At 37.1% G+C, this 24,677-nt stretch overlaps 1 long non-coding RNA gene across 1 annotated transcript; it reads left to right on the top strand.

The window, feature by feature from the left end:
* Positions 1 to 37: 37 nt before the first annotated feature.
* Positions 38 to 23,065, top strand: LOC148010344 (uncharacterized). Its single transcript, XR_015689603.1, has 2 exons — positions 38 to 399; positions 22,931 to 23,065. It is a non-coding gene; the product is annotated as an uncharacterized LOC148010344 (long non-coding RNA).
* Positions 23,066 to 24,677: the final 1,612 nt, after the last annotated feature.

Genomic DNA, 24,677 nt, shown 5'->3' with positions numbered 1-24,677 from the left:
CTCTCTCTTCTTTCGGATGCCCAGTGTTGCAAATAAATGAGAAGGCTCCCAATTAAGCCTTTGGCCAAGGCTTATATAGCGTTAATAGGCTATTCTTCTCCTCTCCTTTCTCTCAGGCTACATTACCTTCGCCACTGGTCGACATCGCACCGCGGCCTAATCCGTGAGACAACTCCTCCTCTCTCATTTGTCATCTCACTGCAACTTTTCTCTCTCTCTCTCTCTCTCTCTCTCATCGAGTTCAAAGCCATTGCGGTACACACAGCTGTGTGACGGTAACACAGTGAGTGGCATAAGTCTGGGGGATGCGATGCATTCGAGATGGTGAGGGTGGTGTGACTGCGGTGGAGTGGGAGTTACTGGCGGCGGCTGGTGGCGGCGTCAGCGATGGCAGGTAAGGTAAATATTAAAGTTTCTCTTTTTCTTTGTAATAGTTCTGGGGGTGGGGGCATTACGGGAGAGGCGGAGTCGTAAGAAGAGGCACAATCTTCCATTACATGGGCTTTCCAATGGGGAGACGGGATACTGCAGCTCTTATCCTTTCCGCTCTCACATTCTATAAATCATGGAGCTCACTCATTTCACATCTTTAGTGGAAAAAACAAGGGAAACAGACATATCTAGTGCCTACAGCTGCAATTGAGCTAACAAGGCCTTGAGTATGGCAGCTTAAAGATATTGGATGTTAAGCTGGAAGTAGCTAGGAGCAAGATCAAGTTACTCAAAAGTTGTATTGTGCAAGCACACTCCTTGGGGTATCTACTTTTGGTCCATGAGATATTCTCTACTCAAAACAAAGTATTTTGTGCTAGATGAAAATTGGACATCAAAGAGGCAATCACTTCTCATGCTGTGGAGAAGTTTAAAACGCATGGCATGTTTGAAAATATTTTGGAGTACTGGAAATTTTTCATGAAGAAAGCTAGGCCTGGAGCTGTTGAAATGACCATTAAAGGTGAGGATAATGTTTATTGGACCTAGGCTTTTGAACCCCACTTGCCATACAACTCAATGGTAGGGGTAGGTTCTTGGAAGAAATGTATATATCTAGTAAAGTATTGGATTAATCATGATGGTATAGTAGTTTAGTTACAACAAGTTAGGTACAAAAAGCATCTCTCATATGCTTCCAAAATTCCATGGGAGATGATTTCCATGAATCTGGATAGTAAAATTTGTTGCAGGAGCTACAAAAATAATCGAGAAGGTGAAAAAGGATATGTTGGAGCTTCAAATGCACAAATTTGGGCTAGTGCCAAACAAGGTCAAAATTGCAAAGCTCAAGGGGATAATCACCATTAAAAAGGAATCCCTAAGAGACATGGATGTTGAGGTTATAGACATACTCAACATCTATTGGTTTGGCGAAGAGGTGGCAGACTTAGATGTTTGCAAGCTTGATTTCTAGCTAGTAATTATATTTATTTTTTCATGGATGTAGACTTAATATGTTGTAAAGTATACTATGCCATTTTTATTATAGGGTTAGCACAACAATCTAATGTGCGAGGAGGTAGAGGTGGCAATAACACATCTTCAATTTGTGAGAAAACTATGAATTTGTTCAATACAAAAGTGCATGTTCCTTCCTATTAGACCTCTTGTTCATCTAGACATGGCCCATAGCAGTGCACCATTTGGTGATTGTGTTGGTTGCGGAATGTTGATAATGTAGAGTTGTTGTTTATGAGTGTATACATGCTTCAGTGCCTACACCCATATCACCCACTCACCACCTATACCTTTTAGTCCCATTGTCTATTTCAAAGCTCCAAAGAGTAGTGCAATGATGTGTTGGCAATGTTAGCACCTTGCGATGTGCATGTGGATGACCACAATGCACATAATACATGTTAGTACACTTTATAGTAGATTGATCATTGTTGTTTCACACTTTATACATTTTTTATTTTTTGCATGCTGATAACGCAGAGAAAAGACTAATTGTAGCTACAAAGCACAATTTGATGGCATTGGTAATACTTGGTAATTTGATTCTATATTTTTCTCTTAAAATTTCGATTCTATATTCTCCTCTTTGCAATTCTTTTCTATATTCTCCTCTTGTAGTGTTCCGAAAACTCTATTATCACTTCATCATTTGTGATTTGCACTCCCAAGCTAGGTCCTCCAGAGAGCCCAACATTTATAGTGCATGTAGTGCTGGAGTACATAAAGTGCCTAGTACCATCGAAGATGGCAAGAAGCCCCACCATATAACAAATAAATGGGCAATACATGGAGTAGATAATGTTAAAATCACTAACACATTATATGTATTTGGGAGATTGCACAAGGTTCACACTACCTAAGTTAATCGGCTTACCCTATGGTTGTATCCATCAATAAAGGGAGAGTATCCCTACACCCACCTTGCACTGTGTGAATGCACTTTAGGCACCAAACCTTTTCTCTTTAGAAAACCCTAATCCATCTTATTATATGCCTATAAAAGGGTACCCATCTTTCATGAATAAACATGTTATTTGCTTTGTACTTTCATTCTGTCATTGTACATGTGTACTTTCCCTCTCATTCTCTTTTCAAATTTTAACATGGTATCTAGAGTAATGATAGGTATGGATCCTCGAGCTCATGTTGCTATCCACCTCTTCTTGTTTATTCGTCTCACTATGCTCACTGCCATTGTAGTTGGAATGATATGAGCTAATGTCAATTGTTATCCCCATTAGATGGATCTGAAATAGGTGCCATTATTGATACCATCTCTCCTACTCACTATGGACTACTTTGTTGAGTTTTTGTTGCTATATGGGAGATCTTGCTTTTTAGCTAAATAAAGGTGTCATTGCTAAAATGATTCATGCTAGCAAAGCAGGTGCCATTCTTCGTGTTCTTTACTACCAAAAGCTATGGAGGAAGTCCATTATCAACTGAAGTAAAAAACAAGCTTAAATATCCCACAATAAGCGACCTTATTGTTGCTTATCTCTAACAACGATAGAAGGTCAAATATGCTACCATATCTACTCCATTCACGATGGTTAAAATAGTGAAGATCTACCCATCTACTCGTGTGATATGTCGAGTGTTCCTACTACTATATCATGACTAAGTTGCTAGATATCTATTGGCGAGCTGATGTTGTCATAAATCAATGATGGATCTGCACTTGAATCTTCATGCCATATGCTCTTGGAAACCAACACCATTGTTATCTATTGTTCATACTAGTATACAAGCATCCTTGCTAAAGGTTTGTTCACTCTACTAATAAGTTGTTTCTTTTGCCTACAACTTAGGCTTTCATTCTCAAGCATCTTCAAGCTTAGGATACTATTTATGGGGGTGAAATGATGCACCAATGAGATCTCCAATTTGAGTCTATCTGTTGCAATGAATTTTACTAATTCATTTCTCCTATGAAACATATCATATCTAAGCATTAGTGAGCTACCATAACCAACATCATTGTGTAGATATAACGAGCTTCTCATCTGATCCTACAAGTGATTTGCTCCTGCTCTTAGGTGTATTTAATGGCTCAAGTTTGAGCTGATTGAATATTGATCATTGTGGTGTTTAATGCTCTCCATCTATCCCTAAACTTTCAATGAAGTTTTAAACTCATTGATCTATGGCTCAAATATCGCCATTCTCATTGTCCAGTCTCAAGAATCTATGGACTAATTTGTTGCTACCTATTCATAGTTGAGAATATGTGTTTTAAAACATAGCACCATCATTTGCTGTGGCTTCCAACAATGGTGAAAATTGTGTTGTTAAGTTCAAAGGTTATGCAATTTATACTTGGTAGACAAGAATCAGATTGATTCTTTTTATGAAAGGCTTATGGAGTATTGCAAATGGAAAGGAGAAGAAACCCCAAGGTGCAACCCAAGTAGCTACATGGGAAGTACAGTATGACGAGGCCAAAGCCATCATTAAATTAGAGCTAGATAATACTTGCATTCATGATGTGGATGGATGTGACACTACAAAAGACACTTGGAATCAACTCAACAAGCTGTTTGGATCTCAATGCAAGAGTTTTAAGTTTGGGTTGCTAATTGAATTCTTTTATTGAGAAATGAAATATCAGTCTTTTCTTGCATCTCATTTGAATCACATGAAAGGCTTGTTAACTCAACTTGCAAGGATTGAACTTCAAGTTGAAGAAAAAATTGCTATTGGTGTCTTACTCAAATATTTGCATGGGAGTGTGTGCAAGAAGCAAGCTTTTGAAGCGAGCTTTTTTTTGAAAACTTTTAGTTTTATTCCACATAGTCCACTTGGTCCTCTTTTTTTTTTGGCATATATCAAGCTCTACTTCTACTCTTCCATTGCCACCACCACCACCCTATAAAAAGCTGGAAAAAAATAGGCGTTTAGTGTAGAAATAATAGTAATACCATGTCACACTAGCATAGGTATAAAAGGGAGAGACATGTAAATTTTCACATCTTTTTGAAGCATTACTACATTATAGTCTCTTACCTCATCACCTTGCTCACAGCTTCTATGGCTTATCACCACTTCATGTCTTTCTCTCTCCAATTTTAGTTTTTCTCTCTCTCTTTTGTAGTATTCTCTCTCATCTCTCTCTCTCTCTCTCTCTCTCTCTCGTCCACTCCTTGACAAGTGGTATCATAGCATTGTTCTTGGATCTTTTTTTTCTCTCTTTTCTTCATATTCAATCCAATTTTTCATCATATAAACCAATTTCAAACTAGCACTATGAGTACAAGACATGGACAGTGACTAGTAGTGGTTTACAGAACATCTACAGTTGGAAAAAGACTGTATCTAGAGATCGGTGGGACGACTGATATGGTAGTGAAAGGAAAAAATAGTAGGTCGTTATCAAATTTTCATTTAATTTTGAAGATAACATGGTCAAATGGGAGTTAACCGAACTTGGAAGGAAAACAATCTGTGGTTACTTTTCAAGGGAGGTTTCTCTTTCCTCTTTCCTCAAGCTCTTGTCAAGCTTCCATGAAGTTTTTAGTATAGATCTCCTTCTAGCTTCCAAATCATGAAATTTTCCAATCATTTTATACTTGAATCTTCTTCTACTCTTCATCCTCAATAGGAGGAGTATCAAGTTGCACTATAGTTGAAATGTTTACTACTGTAAATATCCCAAAAAATTGTAGTGTAATTTTCGGGTTGTTCTTTGGTTGATTCTTCCTATTGTTGATCATCACTTGGTTTGAGGCTTATCATCACTGATCTTTGGCATGCTAAAGTTTCAGCAAATTCTTGCAAAGTTGGCATTCTCTTCTTCTCCCATTTCTGAGAAACTCTAGCCATGGACAGCCATGAAAGCTTTAGCTCAAGCTTCAATTTCTCTTCAATTTCTTGAAGATTCTTCATTCTTTTAGCCTAGGGATTCATTTCAGTAAAGGTTCTTGGAAAATTTACAAGGATTGAGTATGAATGCCCAAGCATTAAAGCTTAAGATCTTCTACAGAGTCAAAATTTGAGGGAAATCAATTTAATGCTTCAATCTTAAGTATTTGAAGCTTCAAGTTTGCCTCCAAGCATTAAATGCACAAGGATTGAAGATTGTTTCAGTAATATTGGGCAACCAAAGGCTTCATCAAGCATTTGGGGATCAATTAAGTCTTCATGAAACATACAAAAGGTATTCCTCTTCCATTCTTAATCTCTCTCATTCATCCAATTGCTAAGCTTCATCTAATTGATTGAGAGATTAGAGAATTGTAAAAATTCCATCAAATTTTAGCAAATCATTGCTTAAATCAGCCCATTCATGGAATGCAATATTTAGTTGATGCATATTGGATCCAATCTTATTGAATTAAAAGCTTCTAACCGAAATTACAGCATTGCATTCAATCCAATTGATTAAACCCATTGATTGATAAGATTGCCTACTCTAATCCATTGGATTGCTAATGATTGTTCATTCATAGCAAAATATATCATAAATCATTCTACAAGGGTAAGTCAGCAGTGAGTCACTGCTTGGTAAGACTCTCTTCCCATTCATTTTGCCAAATTTTAATTCTCTTGCATTCCATGAAAAGAGCTAAATGAAAACTTTAGTAATACATTTCATGTCGATTAATTAGAGTAGTATGCCACTTCCATGTTGATATTCCCACTGAGGAAAAAGATAGATGCCGGGGGAGATAGTGGGACAAAAGAGATGTAACTCTCCCTTACTATTAAAGATCCCGAAGGGGTGTAACCAACCGACTCGTGGAGAACTTTGCCCACCTTCCGATGATTTAAAGCTCATGTCAGGAGCTTGTTCTACCGTTTTATCCCTCACATAGGTACAATGAGTGGAGAATTAAAGATTGAAGCACTTTAAAGGCTCAAGTACCTTCATGATCAAAACAAGGTAAAACATGGAATTTACAATATATACAGGGTATACACAGGTAATTACAAGTATCATTACTGAAGTACATATGCAGATACTATAGGGTATCCACATGTCCTATCTAGCTTCCTACAGGGTTTGGTAGCCATTAAGGACTACCATTTTGCTCTTACACAAGTGGAAATAGGGTACTTAAAGGTTAAAACAGGATGTAGACCTGGACATTTCAGCCTCAAATATTGAATTGTAAAATTTTCTATCCTAAACATATTATGACATGATATAGCTCATCTTGAAGAGGGCATCATTGGCTTTGATTGGAATCAAAAAGTTTGGAAATTCAGTTTCCTAGCTCAAGTTATAGTCAATTTTCTAACAGGGGGTACTATAGGACTACACTACTATCGGAGGTCATAAGGGAAAGAGTAAGACCCAGGATGAGTATGCACAACAAATCAAAGATTCCATGCTAGATAATATATCTATATAGGGCCTTGAAGAGCCTCAAATGTAATGTGAAATCAATGCACTCAATAATATCATATGTGAACATGAGAATAGATATACTCAAAGGCATGTGGAGTTGTTATCTAGAGTGGAGAAAATGATATTGTCTACTAATCAAACGAAGTCTTCCATTGAGAAGTTGGTAGATTCCACTACTCAAACAAAGGCTTCAATTGATAAATTAGTAGAATCCAATGCTCAAATAATGGCTCAATTCTCCCAATGGATGCAAATGCAAATGGAAACCAAGAAAGCTAAGGAGAAAGCTAATTCAAACAGTGAACCTTCAATCCCACTTCAGCCACCTTACCAAAATGGTCAAGATCATGATATCATTGAATGAAGGGGTATTCCCAATAGTCAATATGAAGTAGATGAGACTTCACAAAGGTATGATGACTTTTTGGGTAGTTTGAATTATGCTAATTCCCAAGCTTATGGGCTGAATTTTCAACTTCTTAGAGATCCTCTACCAATGGGAAGGTTTTATATTGGTTCTTAGCCATCTATTGGGAGAGTACTATCTTATTTTGAAGGTGCAATGTCTAGTAACAATGAGTAGTCTATTTTGGGATAGCAACCCTTTCATGAAAGAGAGTTGAAGAATAATATCATTTTAGAAAAGTACAATGGATAATCATCTTCACCGTCCCACCTAGAGGAATGGATTTCAAAATTGGAATCTTACTTTGATATGTTTCCTAGAATTGATGATATGAAGATTCATTTTGCATCTTTGCATTTGGAGAAATTTGTGCATACTTGGTGGAGATACATTAAGAAAGAGAATATACTTGTAGAGAATTGAGATACATTCAAGACACTTATGGCTGGAGGTCTTTGTCTCTCCTCTTGAAAAAGAGAAATTGGTACTGAGATGGTATGGATTAGAGCAAAGAGGCCTAAGTGTATGGGATTATACAAACCAATTCCTCAATCTTACAATGTATGTAGAGAGCATTAGTGATGAAGCTAAACTCCATAAGTATATGTATGGTTTAGAACCTTCTTTATTAGCAGATGTTATGGCGCAAAACCCTACCAATCTTTTCAAAGCTATTGAGCTTATGGAGCGTTATGGAAGGAAGTATAGAAGGGAATCTTCATTTCAGTTTAGTTATGGACAGTCTAGGACTGTTTTAAAACAAGGATAAGTTGGCAATATTTATGGCAGCAATCATGCACCAATTGGAAGCTTAAGAGTGTCAACTTATCCATCGTTCAATGCTTCAAGATCTCAAAGCAATTTCAGGGTAACAAATAGTCTGAGAGTGGATTTTAAACAAGGAGAGAGAAAGTCTAAATCTATTTTAGTCAATATGAATCCAAAGTCTATTCTTATAGACCTCTACAAAGAAAGAAAGAAAGAAAGAAAGAAAGAAAAAAGGCTTAGGCTTTAATTGTGGAAAAAAGCATGCAACTGATCATGCCACAAAGTGTGTATACAAAAATGCAAAAGCCAAGGTTCATAGTATGTTAGTCTTTGAGGATTCTAAGGATGACATTGATGAGGTCAATGCACTTGTACATATTGCTGAAAATGAGGATGTGGAGGAAGAAGTTGGGCAAGAACATTTTTATGACCTTGCTAACATTTTTCATTTTGATTTGGATGGTAGTGTTCCTTTCGAACTGGAAGAAACTCATGATGAGCCACTTGCTTCCACTAATTATTCCATTTACATGGATGCTTGGACATGTTCTAAGAGCCTTAGTACACTTTGTATGAAGGGTAATCTTCATGGAAATTATGTTTTTATCTTGACAGGTAGTGGCAATGTACACAGTTTTGTGAATAAGTCCATTATGGATAAGTTGAATTGTCTTTGCATTGACTTATAGCAGCCCATAAGAGTTCAAGTATCCAATGATGAAGAAGAAATTAACACTCAAATATGCCCACATGTTTCTTTATAGGTTGACTAAAAATTATGAAGCAAAAGTAAACTTGATAACCTCGGAAATGGGGCCCATAGATATTGTACTCGGGTGTGATTGGCTGATGGCATTAGGCAAAATTACTATGGATTTCTCACAGCTATATATGGAGTTTACCCTTGATGGACAACTCATCTATTTATAGGGAATTCCTAGTAAAGTAGATTTTTCAGCTTATCACCATTCAACAACTCAAAAAGGAGTACAAGAGGCACTCTCATAGATCTTTGTTTTGCACTCGAATAAAGAGGTTGAAGATCATTCCACAAATTCAGCAAATTATCTAGCTTTGAAAGCTCTTCTTGAGGAGTATAGGGATTTGTTTGAAGTATCTACTTCATTGTCTCCCAAGAGAGCAATAGATCACCCAATTGATTTGGAGCCCAACTCAAAGTCAATTAATAAGCTACCTTACTGATTGTCCAAGTGTGCGCGTGAAGAAGCAGCCAAGCAAATCAATGAGCTTCTTAAAATGGGATTCATTGACCCCAATTCTTCACCTTATGCATCTTTGGTCTTGTTAGTTAAAAAGAAATATGGATCTTTTGGGATATGTATTGATTATAGAGATCTAAACAAGATCGTAGTGAAGAACACATACCCAATATCGAGAATTGATGATTTGCTTGATAAACTCAAGGGGGTTAGATTCTTTACTAAGATTAACTTGAGGTAAGGCTATGATCAGATCCATATGCAAGAGGGTGATGAAATCAAGACTCCTTTTAGGACTAATTGAGAGCTCTATCATTTTCTAGTAATGCCATTTTGGCTTACTAATGCTCCAGCTACCTTACAGAGTTTGATGAACAAGATCTTACAATATTTTCTCTTCTAGTTTGTCTTGGCCTTCTTTGATGACATTTTGATCTACAATAAGAACCTTCAAGACCATTTATCACACATGAGAAAGATTTTTTATATATTGAGGCATCAGAGACTCTTTACTAAGGAGAATAAATGCTCTTTCATGTAGACTAAAGTGGAGTACTTGGGATATATTATTAATGAAAAAGGGATCCATGTTGACTCCAAGAAGGTGCAATGTGTTAAAGATTGCCAACACCTACTATCACTACTTTGCTCAGAGGGTTTCTTGGTCTATCCTCATTTTATCTCTGATTCATCAAGCATTATGTGGCTATTGTAGCTCCTTTGACTGATATATTGAAGAAGGAATCTTTTTTGTGAGATGCACTTGCAGATAATAGCTTCAATTAGTTAAAGAAACTCCTTACTTCTACTCTTATTCTAGTATGTCCAGATCTTTCAAAGGAGTTTACCATATAGTGTGATGCTAGTGGTCAAGACATAGAGGTTGTTTTGTTACAGGAGCATAGAGTGATTGCCTTTGAAAGTCACAAGCTTACAGATAAGAAAATGTCTATGGATATCTATGAGCAAGAGATGTTGTTTATCTTATATGCAATTAAAAAATGGCACCATTATTTGTATGACAGCCGGTTTAGAGTTCAAAGTGATCATAAGTGTTACAATATAGACATGAGAATTCACCCTAGGCAAGGGTATATGAGGGTAGATGGATGTAAATGGCCTTAAGGGATAGGGGAAACCCTAACCCTAGCTTGGTAGAGGCTATATAAATAGCCTATGGGTCACTATCGAGTATGAGATAGAGTATACCCAAGTTGTACTTTGAGCAACTTAGTAAGCAAGATTTTTTTCTTGTACTTTGAGCCCTCATCTCCCTCTTGTGCATACTTTTCTTGCTGCAACTCTGGTTTTCCTCATAGTATCAAAGCCTCCTCTGATCCTTTCAACTTCTTATACCTTTAGCTTCACTAAGTGCACATGATTTTCCATCATCTTTATCTTTTTCCTCTTACCTCCATAGCCAAACCTTGACCCCTTGACCTTGGAAGACCTGGGGAAGCAAAGGAGAGGATTCTAGCTCCTGACAATAGGCTAACATTGGGATATGGTCTATGTGTTTATAGTTGTACACATAGCCTTACAACCAAGCAGAAATGGATAAATGTTATAAGGCACTTTGATGAATTTGATTTTTTGATTAAAAAACCAGATTTAGTCAACATCCAGCTAGCAACATGATTGTACAATGCAACATTAGTACTTACAAGCACTCATCTCAATGTTTATGCCACTTGAGATGTAAGATGCTGAGTTAAAGAGATCCACCAAGTGTAAGAACTTTGAAATGGAGCTTTTAGACCTTCAACTAACTTTGGAGAAGATTAATCAGTGATTAGAATCATTGTTAGTGCTCAGACATTGAAAATTTTTGAAGAATGAAAAAGCTTGAAGTTTCCTGGCTATGGCTGCTAGGAACAGACAGTTAGGGTTTAGTTGATTTTAGCCACCACAGGAAGAATTTCAGCAAACCTCTTAGAGGGAGATAGCTCACTAGGGGGGCTTTGAAAGCCCTATGAAGATTGTATCACCTATAGAAGACCACGCAATGCCCTCAAACACCACGTTGCCCAAAACTGCACCTGATCTGCAATTTCTTCAATGCTGCCCTCCACGATGCATAATGTCGCCCTTTGATGTGCCATGCTAGGTCGCCTTGTGCTGGGGAAGAAGTCCTCAGTTGAGGATACATCAGAGATATGAGTGTTATTGTACTCTCCCCTGATTCATCCAAGAGCATAGAATTAATCGATAAGCTATGCTCCACCAAGAACTCCACTAATAGGCCACATTATCGAGAAGAGCCTAAAGTCCAGTCAAAGCTCACCTTGTTGAAACCTAGAAAAACAATAAAACCTAAATCAAGGGTAGCTCGAAGAACATGACCTCCTAAATCCTATCTTGAGATATTGCATATGTATGATTTCCAACCATTTTCAACTCTACAACTTTAAAACTTGGCTATCAGTTTTATTCGGTTGTACTTGGCCACCTGTAAAGGATTAAACACTGCCATTGCTTAAGGAAATTGGTAAGAACTTCCTATAATGGCCATGGTGGCCTATACAGATGTAAGGCCTCAAATTCACAAATTTAGTGGAAAAGATTTCCATCCTTGGCAAGTCTTGGTAAAATACAAAATGATGGAAAGAGGCTACTGGCCCTTCATAAAAGGGACCAAAGTAATCGACCCGTCCAATCCCCTTGATGTAGAAGATGATGAATGGACTCAGGCCATCATCATACTTCATTTAGATGAATCTTTAATTCGTCACATCGACCAACTTTCCACTGTCAAAGAAAAGTGGGATGAGCTTAAAAGGCTCTACGGTGCTACAAGAAGAACTCCAAGATATTTCTCAAGATTGAGTTTTTCAGCTTGGAATACAAACAGGGAGAAGATCTAAGCAAGTTTATTTTACATATGAAGGGGCTTATGGAACATCTTGCCTCCGTTCAAGTATCCATCCATGATGAAGATGCCATTGCCATTCTGCTAAAGTCTATGAATAAGGTTTTTCCAACCCTTGTGACTACCCTAACTAATATTTCGAACCCAAGTTTAGCAAGTATCATTCAGTCTTACCTGGATGAAGAAAAGAGAAACCATACTGAAGAAACTTCAGCAGTCACTTCTTGTGAGCAAGTGTTAGTCCATACCGCTTCTACTAAGTGCTCCTTTTGTCACAAAAAATGGCATATTGTAAGCAATTGCTGGAAGAAATACCCTGACCAAATGAAAATGAAGTGCAACAAATGCAAAAATACTACGCATATCACCAATAAGTGTCCTAGTGTTTCACCAGTATCTAAGGAATTGGATGCCAACTTTGCCTCCCAATCCACAAATGATCGACTCTTTTGAGTCTTGTAAACATCCTCTACCTATGAATATCCTTGTAGCCTGATTTATAAAGGCATCCCATTTGATTGAGGGGGGGGACTTTAACATGTCTTGTGATGCAATGCCACCCTGACATTGAGGAGGGGTGTTACAATATAGACATGAGAATTCACCCTAAGCAAGGGTATATGAGGGCAAATGGATGTAGATGGCCTTAAGGGGTATGAAAAACCCTAGCCCTAGCTTGGCAGAGGCTATATAAATAGCCTATGGATCACTATCAAGTGTGAGATAGAGTGTATCCAAGTTGTACTTTGAGCAGCTTAGTAAGCAATATTTTATTCTTGTACTTTGAGCTCTCATCTCCCTCTTGTGCACACTTTTCTTGCTACAACTCTAGTTTTCCTCAATAAGGTCCTAAAGTATTTCCTCACTCAGTCCAATCTCACTTCTAAGGAACATAGTTGGATAGCTACATTGCTAAATTATGATTTTGACATCACTCATACGAGGGGAAAGACAATGTAGTGGCTTATTTTCTTTCTCGTATGTAGGCATGTAAAGTTTCAACTATGACTGAGCTACATAGCGGCTAGATTGAAGAATTACAAGGAGACTATCTTTTGGATGAGGAGCTCAACCATTTTTTTCAAATATTATAGCAAGGTCTCATGGAAAATAATTCATATTATTAGCTTAAAAATGGCCTAATTTGGTTGAATGGCAAGATTGTCATTCCCTCTACTTCTTTTACACAAAAAATTATGGCACAGTTGCATTCTTCGCCTTTAGCTGGACACCTTCGAGTTTTTAAAACCTATGATAAGATCAGTAAAAGCTTTTATTGGAAAGGACTATGGAAAGATGTCAAAAAGTTTATCATGAAGTGCATGCCTTATCAGTAGAATAAGGATAGCACCCATAAGCGTGGTGGTTTGTTGCAGCCATTACCTATTCCTATAGGAAAATGGATGCACATTACTATGGACTTCATTACTGGCTTGTCTATTACCAAAAAGGAATGGAATAATATATATGTGATGATGGATAAACTCACCAAGGTAGTCCACTTCATTCCAACTAAGACCTATTTTACTAGTTCTCAAGTGGCCAGTCAATTTATGGAACAAATTTTTAGATTACATGGATTACTACAAGTGATTGTTCATGATAGAGATTCCAAGTTCATGAGTAACTTTTGGTAGGATGTATTCACATCCATGGGCACTAAATTGGCTCCCTCTATAGCTTATCATCCACAAACTAATAGACAGGCAGAAAGGGTAAACAAGTGGCTGGAGACTTATCTTCATCATTTCTGTCATGATGTGCAGAATTCATAGGATTCTTGGTTACACTTAGTTCAATTTGCCTACAATAACTCCACTCATGCTAGCATTGGAGTTTTACCCTTTGAGGCTATGTATGATTACAAGTACCCTTATCTATAGTCATTTTCAATGAGAGAATTAATTCTCATATGGGAAAGAACATATGGGAAAGAATGCAAACCCTTCTTTAGTAGTGTAAGATGAATCTTAGAAAAGCCCAAGACCAAATGAAGATGTATGCAAATAAGAAGAGATGACCCTTAGAGTTTTAAGAAGGAGAATTAGTTTTGTTGAAGATGCCCAAGTCTCACTATTCTACTTTGAAGGATGGATCTAGTAACAAGCTTGCTCATAGATTTTATGGACCCTACAGGATCATGAAGTGCATTGGAGACTTGACATATAGATTGGAGCTACACTCTTCCACTAAGATTCATAATGTATTCCATGTTAGTCAACTCAAGCCTTTTTATGGTGCTCTTGTTAATATTGTTGATGAGTTGCCACCTATTGATGAAGAAGGTCTTATTTAGTGCATCCTTGAGGCTATCATAGGTCAATGTGAGAAGAAGCTTTGAAGCTTCGCTCTTGCTCTATCATTGAATATTTGAAAAAATGGAGAGGTTTACCATCTTAGGAAGCTTCTTGGAGGTTTAATTCTATACTAGATGAGTTTCTTTACCTATGGGACACATTGGTGGCTAAAGCATACTAACTATGGAGCCAGTTATGATGTCGATAGGGTCCTGACAGGCAACTATTTTAGAACAGTTTTTATATTGTCCAATTTTTAGAATTATACCAGCTACATAGGGTCAAAGTAATCTTCAAGAGTTACATTTTGACATGTGGCATGCTTCGTTTGGATACTTCCACACATTGCTTGATAGTCTTCTCATGAAATTGCGGTGGAAGGAAATTCTGCATGAACTTCTTCTTGAAATCTTTCCAAGTAGCAGGACATTCTATGCTCTTGCGTACTACAGTCCACCAAAGTGATGCTCTGTCTACCAAATGATTAGTAACACACTTGATTTTATCTTTTTCTGGATAGGTTTCCTCATGGAAATAGTCATCAAACTGGCTAATGAATGATAAAACAGTCTTTCCTTCTCGTATGCCATTGAAAGTACGAAATTTGAAACTTCGTTTACTTATCTTTGATTCCTTGCGAATGGTTTGAGCTTCAAGGGTGGCGTCGATGGTACGTCGAATCAAATCTTCAGCTTGAGGTTCTTCTTTGTCACTAGACGCTCTTTGTAATTTTGCCAGTTGCGCTTGCAATGCTTACCTAGCCCTTCGTTCTTCTTCCAATTGCATCATGATTAAGTCCAATTTTTGCTCCATCGTAGACTCAGGTAGGTCGTCTTCAGCCATAGGATCATCTATATGTGGTTCCGTCATCCTGTAAAACTCAAAAGACCTTTCTCACTCAAAATCAGGTTAGCAGGATGAGCGTAGCTCAAATTCGGGGTTACAAGGCTATGTGTTTTTGGGTATTTCTTTCTCAATATTCAGTAAATTTGGGATTTTTTCTTCTTCGTATGCTGAAAATGCTTCAGCAAACCTGCGTATGGGTAGAATACTTTGCCACGAACAACTTTGCAGTTCGGAATTTCTGCGCAGGAACAGCCCTTCTAGGAGTTTTGAGCACAAGTCAGTTCTGACTCCAGTTGACTAGACTGACTTGCAGAGTTGCAGACTTGCAAAACTTAGCCGACTTAGTGAACTTGCAGGACTTAATCATAGTTAACTTGCAGAACTTGATTTCTGGAGTGCAGGACCCGGAGTTTGTTGACTTGCTTGTCTTGTCTGACTGGATTAAGCTTAATGATTTAAGCTTAATAGATTAAGCTTTTAAGGGGGGGCTTAATGGATCAAAAACGACGCAGATCGTGAAGGGGGGGGCGGCCGTTTTTTCACGTTGCGAGATTTTCGAGCATCCTCTAGGATCAGTCGATTGATTTTTAGCTTTTCACCAAGCTTCTAAGCTTTCTCTTAAGCTTTTTGAAAGAAAGAATTAGAAAAATAATGGAGCTTATCTTTCTCTGTTGACGACTTGATAATGGAGATGAATGCGTGGTTCTCCGCCTGTATTGATTGGTCCTTCGCGATCTGATACTAGAAACAGGGGTTCTTGATCGCCAGAAGTCTGCCTGTATCGACGGTTCGCGATGAGATTGATCGTAGAGCCCGATCGTTCTAGGAGCTCCGCCTTCGCACGAGATGGGTAGCAATTGGAAGCTCTTGATCTCAGCTCTGCTCTGATACCAGTGGTGCGCAGATCAGTCACAATATGCTCACGTAGTGAATCCCGGAAGGTCCCCAAGAACAATGAACTCTACCTTTTTGCACAAATTACAATGTAAAAAGCATGAACGACAAGATCAAAAGACCAATTGGGTTCAATCTCCCCCCATGCCTTGTGTGAGCGCTTCACAAAGCATGTATTTTATGTATATTTCCATCTTCATGCTCAATAATAGCCCAATTTACAAAAATATGACAAGCTTTTAGCTTTTGAGTTTGCTTTTACAAAAATAGGAAATAAAGCTAATGGACGGTGCCCATAGAGTCTGGCACGCCCAACACAATGTCTCAAATAGAAATAACATATCCGTGCGCATAGATGCATACAAAATAATAATAAATAATCGATGCCTCAATAGACATGACAAAATATAGGCGTGGCGCCTATCAAAATATAATCCATAGGTCGAATACTCGCTAGACTCCAATACTTTCCTTTGCCACTGCTACTATCTCTACACATCAACTGAAGCATTCACAATCGTTAGTAAAATAATACAATTAAACCGACAAAAGTGAATACCTAGCAGTCTTCAGCTACATAAATAAATCAACTGGTTAGAAATAAATCCTAACCTTAATTTATTACGAGTGCACACTCTAAACTCATAAACGTTTATTAATTTAATATGCATTTTGCAGAATCACCCGCTATGGAATCACCCATGTACACACTAAATTAATGAAACGCCCAAAAAGGACAGGCGTCCCCATCAACTTCTCGCACAAAGAATTCACTTTGTGTATGAGCCCCGGTCATCAAAGTTTACGGAATCTACCGTAAAACCTCATGGAATCCACCATGGCATATGCCTCCTGGCATCAGAAAAGCAAAAGAGGGAAGTTATAGGGTCTTCTAAGAGGTTGAGCTCAGTAACCTTGAATGATCCCAACAATGGGGTGACAAAATCATTGAAGGACTCAAAATCAATGCACTGTGTGAATGGGTATTCTGAGACCAACAATTGTGCATTGCAAACAAAATGTTTGTCATGCTTTTATTTTCCTTGCAAGAGTAGCCAATGGAGAAGGTGCAAGAACACATCACACATAGAGATTTGGCTGCACCACACTTTGGAGTCAGTTGTCTAGGATTTCCAAGAAGGTGAAGACTCAAATTATGAGGTCCAAGGTTCCACATATGCAAGTCATTATTATTCCTTGAGTGATGCTCTCTTACTTTGCAATGATTTTGCTGCCCCTTCCAAAGAGAATAATGAGGAAGCTACCGACTTCTATATTTTGAAATGTGGTGCATCCAAGGACCTTGCAACTAAGGAGCAAATTGATGCATGGGGCAATAAGATAGAGGCCCAAACTTTTATGATGACATGTCATTGGTATAAATCTCTACAAGAAAACTTGTATTAGTTGTAGGATAATAAGGTAGCAGCTTTCATATATTCACACTTGATAAGGGGAATAAAGCTCCCTATGGAACCTACAATTGTTACTGGCATTGCCAAAGCGTTTGAATTTTCCAATACAAATCATGCATGGGGTACTACACAAAAGCCAGCTTTGCAAGTTTTTGAGATTAAAGATATCATTTGACATGTTTCATGTAATTAAGTTTAGTTTTCCTATTTGACCACTTCAAGTTGTGCACCACTTTAAGTAGTGCATCACCACGTTAAAATGGTGTACCATTTAGTGAATCACATCTTTGTAAAACTTACTCTCAACTTTATATCTTAAAACTTACTCTTGACTTTGCAACGTTCATTAAAAACTAATGGTGTTGTACCATCCAAGATTCATGGTTTTGCATCAACAAAAAGTGAGCATACACCATTGAAAAGTAGTTAAGAGTGATATAATGTTGTAGCATTCTAGTGATGCAACACCATTTGGAAATAATTAATGTTGCACTACTAAAAGTAGTCAAAGTGATATAGTGTTACAACATTCTAGTGGTGCAACACCACTCAAAAGTGGTATAGTATTGCAACATTCCAATGGTGGTGCGGCCTTGAAAAGTGGTTGTGTACTACTAAAAAGTGGTCAAAAGTGGTGTAATATTGCGACATTCCAATGATGTAGTACCATTTAGAAAGAATTAATATTGTGCTACTTAAAAGAAATATTATATCACTTTAAAGTGGTAAAAAATACTAACTGCTTTTAAAGTGCCATCACCACTCAAAATTAGTGTGGAATAACCCAAGAGTAGTTCTAAACATTTAGAGTTCAAAGAATATGGAACATCACAAAAACATGTAAAAGATATATATATTCATATAGAAATATATCACATGCTATCCAAAGATTATAGTATATTTCAACTATCTAGTGGATCTGCATAATTTTAGTGGGCATCTTGTAAAATTAGTCTTAACTTTGAAGGTTAAAAACAACAGTGTTGCATCACTCTAGTGGTGTAGTACCATTTAGAAAGAATTAATGTTGCACCATTGAAAACTATATTACTTCAAAGTGGTAAAAAAACACTAACTTAGTGCTGTCACACCATTCAAACATAGAATAACCCAAAAGTGGTTCTAAACATTTAATGGAACAACATAGAAACAGAAAACAAGTTTAAAATTATATATATTCATAGAGAAGTATATTACATGCTATGTAGAGGTCATAGTACATTTCAGCTATCTAGAGGTCATAGTTCATTCACTGCCTTCTTGTGATAGTACAAAGTAATCATAAACTAGAGGAGACAAATAATCATTGGGATTGTTGAGAGGGATGATCGTTGTATATTATAGGGAGTCTAGGGCTATCTCCATGGGCATAACCACAGTAAGAGTATATGGGTGATGTAGTACAAGTCTTGCTCCTCATCCGTGGGATCAAATGTTGGAGAGATGATGCAATTGTCCTAGTTGTCATCATGGAGGTTTTTGTACCTATAGTTGTCAAATAGCACTATGTAGTTGGTATCATATTGAGAAAACTTGTTGTAGACACAAGAAATAGACTTAAAATAGCAGCAAATTGTCATTCAAAGAAGCCACCAGCTCATATCAGCTATCTTGGAGCCATGGACGAAGACGAACATGAGGATATGCCTGATTTCACTGAAGATGAGGACCACACCACTACTATTTCCGACACTTTACCAGGTATGCCTACTCCACATTCATTATTGACTATGAAAAGTTTGGTGTATGGAAAGGAAAAGACTATTTTGCATGATGACGGTAGTACTCATGATTTTATTTCAGCAAAATTGGTAAAGAAATTGAAATTACAGACTGTACCTACGCATTATCGCATAAAAGCTGCATTTTTAGGCACTAGGTATAATGGTACACAGGAAGTGCAAGACTTAGAGATTCAAATTGGTTCATACACTGAAAGAAGAAATTTCTTAGTTGTTCCATTACAGTCGAGTGACATTATTTTAGGAATGCCTTGGCGACACCAGCATAACCCAGATATAGATTATTTCACACACATAATGAATATTAATTTTCAAGGAAAATGTATTACATTATATGGTATACATGCATCTAATGTTTTTCCACTGCTTTCGCATACTCAAGCTAAACGTGCATTACGCAAGAGTTGTAAATCCTATCTCATTTGGGTGAATGAATTGCAAGTAAAGGAAAATCATATGCACCCTAGGCATAAGGAATTTCTTAAATATTTTAAGGACTGTTTTGCAGAAGACCTACCACCAGGTTTACCTCCTTCACGACCAGAATACCATAAGATAGATTTGATCCCTGGCACACAACCACCTTGCAAAGCACCATATAGGCACAACCAGATAGAGCAAAAAGAAATCCAGAGTCAAGTTGAGGAATTACTAAATAGAGGTTTGATTCGACCTAGCAGTTAATCATTCGGTGCACCTGTATTGTTAGTCAAGAAAAAGAATAATACCGTGTATTGACTATCGAGCTTTAAATAAGATCACTATAAAGAATAGGTACCCTATTCCTAGAGTTGATGACCTTATGGACAAACTGCAAGGATCTTCTATATTTAGTAAAATTGACCTTAAGTCTGGCTATCATCAGGTAAGGCTAAATAAATCTGACATATTCAAGACTGCATTCAGAACACAGTTTGGTCATTACGAATTTTTAGTCATGTCATTCGGATTGACTAATGCACGTGCTACCTTTAGTAGAATGATGAACCGTATCTTTTTGAAATATCAGTATTGTGTAATTGTTTTCTTTGATGATATTTTGGTGTTTAGTCAAAATGAGACAGAACATTATGAGCATTTATCATTAGTTTTTCAATTATTGAAAGAAAATCAACTGTATGCAAATCCTGAAAAGAGTGAATTCTTTAAGACAAAAATTGAGTATTTAGGTCATATTGTATCATCTGAAGGAATTAAAGTTGATCCTAAGAAAATCGATGCAATATTGCATTGGCCTGTTCCTAAAAACGTGCATGAGTTACGCTCATTCCTTGGTCTTGCTAGTTTCTATAGGAAGTTTGTACGTAATTTTTCATTACTTGCTTTACCATTAACCAAACTTCTCAAGAAAGGAATTATTTATCAATGGACCGAAAATCAGCAGAAATCCTTTGACTTACTGAAACATGCATTAACCAATGCCCCTGTTCTACAGTTGCTTGACTTTAATAGACCATTCTTTCTAGTTGTGACCGATGCTAGCGGATCAGGAATAGGAGCCGTACTTATGTAAGACAATCATCCTATAGCATATTCTAGTTGTAAGCTGAAACCTCTGAGCTGAAATATTCCACATATGACAAAGAACTATTAGCAGTTGTACAAGCATTAAGACAATGGAAACACTACTTAATGGGTTCAGAATTTATGATTAAGACCGATCAGCAAAGTATTAGACATTTACTTAGCCAACCCCAAATCTCTGACCGACATATCAAATGGGCCTCCTTTATTCAAAGTTTTCATTCTATCATTCAATACCAACCCGGAAAAGAAAATGTAGTGGTTGATGCATTGAGTAGAAGACCTGCAATTCATAACATTTCTGTCATATCTTTTGATTCTTTAATTCCTATGAAAGATATATATCACCAGGATATTACTTTTCATTCTGATTGGAATAAATTAGTTCAAAATAATTTCATTCATGTTGATTCATTTTTATATAATGATGAATTTATGTTTTATGAAAAGAGACTGTGTGTTACTATTCCATTCCAATCTTTTGTTTTGAATGAAATTCATTGTCCCCCATATCAAGGTCATAGAGGTATCATATCTACATTACGTATGTTAACTGAAGATTTTTATTGGCTGCATATGGATGCAGATGTATCTAACTTTATTTCTGAATGTTTGATTTGTCAAAGAGTTAAGAGACATCATGGTAAACAGTATGGATTACTTATGCCTTTGTCTATTCCATCTAAACCTTGGGAACAAATTTCTATGGATTTCATTACTGGTTTACCAAATACTAAATCTAACCATGATATGATTTGGACAGTTGTAGATAGATTTAGTAAACAAGAATATTTCATTCTATGTAAGAAAACTTTAACAGTATCACAAGCAACACAATTGTTTTTTAAAACTGTTTTTACTAACCATGGATTGTCAAAAGTTATCATTTCAGATCGTGATTCTAGATTTTGTAACAATTTTTGAATTACCCTGTTTGCTAATCTAGGCACAAAGATTGATTTCTCATCTGCATTTCATCCAGAAACTAATGGACAAACAGAAGCCACAAACAGTACCATTCTAGATCTTTTACGTGCATATACTATCTCTAAACCACAGACATGGGACACTCATTTGCATTTATTACAGTTTGCATATAACAATACACCGCACACATCTACAAAGAAAGCACCGTTTGAAGTCATTTATGGATATAGATTATCTACACCTGTTGCATCTTTGTCTAATAGAATTCAGAGTGTTGATGATATTGCTAGTATGCATAACAATATTTTTGATGAGGTTAAGGATATGATTGGTAAAGCCCAACAATCATATACCACACAAGTCAACAAGAAAAGACAAGCCATGAATTTCAAAGTAGATGATTATGTTTGGCTGAGAATAGAAAAACGTAGACTGCACAGTGTAGATAGACATCCATTTGTCAAACTAGCTCCTAGATTCTATGGACCATTTAGAATCATTCATAAAATTAATGATAATACATTCAAGTTAGAATTACCATCTTATTGGAAAATTCACAATACATTTCACATTAGTTTATTGAGACCATTTAGAGGCCAATTACATGTCCACCCTGTTTATAAAAACCCACCTTTATTAGAGGAAGAGACTGAAATACTTGAACGAGAAGCTATCATAGACACTAACTTTATGACCACTAGAACTGGGCGAAGGTATTCTAGATATCTAGTTAAATTTAAGAACCATCCTGTAGAGGAAGCACAATGGATGCACGCTAGAGACTTAAATGCTTTCCCCACTCTGTTAGCTCCCCATTGAGCTAATAGCAATTGAGGTCAATTGCTATGCCACCTCGGGGTATGATGCCAAGAGGCATATGCCACGGTGGATTCCGTGAGGTTTTACGGTGGATTCCGTAAACTTTGATGACCGGGGCTCATACACAAAGTGGATTCTTTGTGCGAGAAGTTAATGGGGACGCCTATCTTTTTCGGGTGTTTCATTAATTTAGTGTGTACATGGGTGATTCTATAGCGGGTGATTCCGCAAAATGCATATTAAATTAATAAACGTTTATGAGTTTAGACTGTGCACTCGTAATAAATTAAGGTTAGGATTTATTTCTAACCAGTTGATTTATTTATGTAGCTGAAGACTGCTAGGTATTCACTTTTGTCGATTTAATTGTATTATTTTACTAACGATTGTGAATGCTTCAGTTGATGTGTAGAGATAGCAGCAGTGGCGGAGGAAAGCCTTAGAGTCTAGCGAGTATTCGACCTATGGATTATATTTTGATATGTGCCACACCTATATTTTGTCATGTCTATTGAGGCATCCATTATTTAGTATTATTTTGTATGCGTCTATGAGCACGGATATGTTATTTCTATTTGGGACATTGTGTTGGGCGTGCCAGACTCTATGGGCACCGTCCATTAGCTTTATTTCCTATTTTTGTAAAAGCAAACTCAAAAGCTAAAAGCTTGTCATATTTTTGTAAATTGGGCTATTATTGAGCATGAAGATGGAAATATACATAAAGTACATGCTTTGTGAAGCGCTCACACAAGGCATGGGGAAAGATTGAACACAATTGGTCTTTTGCTCTTGTCGTTCATGCTTTTTACATTGTAATTTGTGCAAAAAGATAGAGTTCATTGTTCTTGGGGACCTTCTAGGATTCACTACGTGAGCATACTGCGACCGATCTGCGCACCATTTTCATACATAGTAGTTGTCCCTATACTAAGATGCATTCTCAAGAAAGAAACAACTTCACTAGCACAAGTCGTGCAGTTTCAGTTCCTCATGAGTTAGAGCCCTTTTTATGACTGTCCTATCCCCATCATATTTCCCCTTCCCATGTCCTAAATAGAAAATATTCCAAGTGATTTCCATGTGAGTAAGACACCAATATCTAGCAAACAACAAAGTAAAATGGTTGCTTTTCTTTGAACTATGATGCTACACCATCTAACCAAAGCTAAAAGCCCTTGAACTCTGAACCATTGAGCATGTAAAAGAAAAGCATGTTGCACAAACAAGGTGCCATGTTGTTTATCATCTAAGGCAGAAAAGTGCATGGTCTCCTTTATTGCATTCAATGCGATGCAAAAATAAGTAATCATGACCAAAATATTGGCATTCTTAGTGTACCAATGCACCGACTGGATCTCATTTTGCTCCTTGAAGGAATGGTTCTTTGAGAAGTCTATGACAGAGACCACCCCTCATTTGAAAACAATGAAATGCACTCCTTGAATTGTTGTTCTCACCATCTAAATATGAAATTATGAATGATATATTTCTTCAAGTGGTTTTGGTACACTTGCGCAAGTTCTGAAGGTAGCATTTTCTTTTAGACAATGTCTTTCACAATGCTCTTCTTGCCTTTATTTTCTAATCAACCAATACTCACTATATTTCAAAAGACCTTAACAAGTACTTGCTTACTCTACTTTATTTATTCTCTTGAAAGAAGTTGAATTTTAGTTACACCACATGCATTACATGCTTCCATTAAGTATTTGTGATGGTGAAAACTACGATCGAAAGGAAACAAACAGAGGATTAACTCCCAAAGTAAAGTGATACTATTACTTGTATTCCTGGATACAAGATATCCATTACTAAACAACTTGTAGAGGGAGCTCACGCTCAACCGCCAAGACCCACGGACCACTTATTGCTTCAAGCGTTTCAAGCGAGCATAAATTGCTATCTCTCACCTAGCCAATACGCCTTTGATCCTATTCGGGTGTAGTGAGCTTGATGTCTGAATGAGTATCCTCCTTCATGCAAGTTGATAGCTCCATGATTCGTGATGCGAGCTCAAGCATGCACCTCCAAGCTCCATCCTCCATAGCCGCGCGCGAGACAAGAAAAGAGAATAGAATAAAAGAAGAAGAGAGGAGATTATGGAGAGCTTCTTCTCCAAGATCCCTCACCCTCACACACTCACTC

This window comes from Lygodium microphyllum, chromosome 29, assembly GCF_053477565.2.
Source record: "Lygodium microphyllum isolate KBCC chromosome 29, Lygodium_microphyllum_v1.1.10, whole genome shotgun sequence".
NCBI classification, from domain to species: domain Eukaryota; kingdom Viridiplantae; phylum Streptophyta; class Polypodiopsida; order Schizaeales; family Lygodiaceae; genus Lygodium; species Lygodium microphyllum.
The sequence above is the reverse complement of the archived record's forward strand: the minus strand, read 5'-3'. Positions and strand labels throughout refer to the sequence as shown.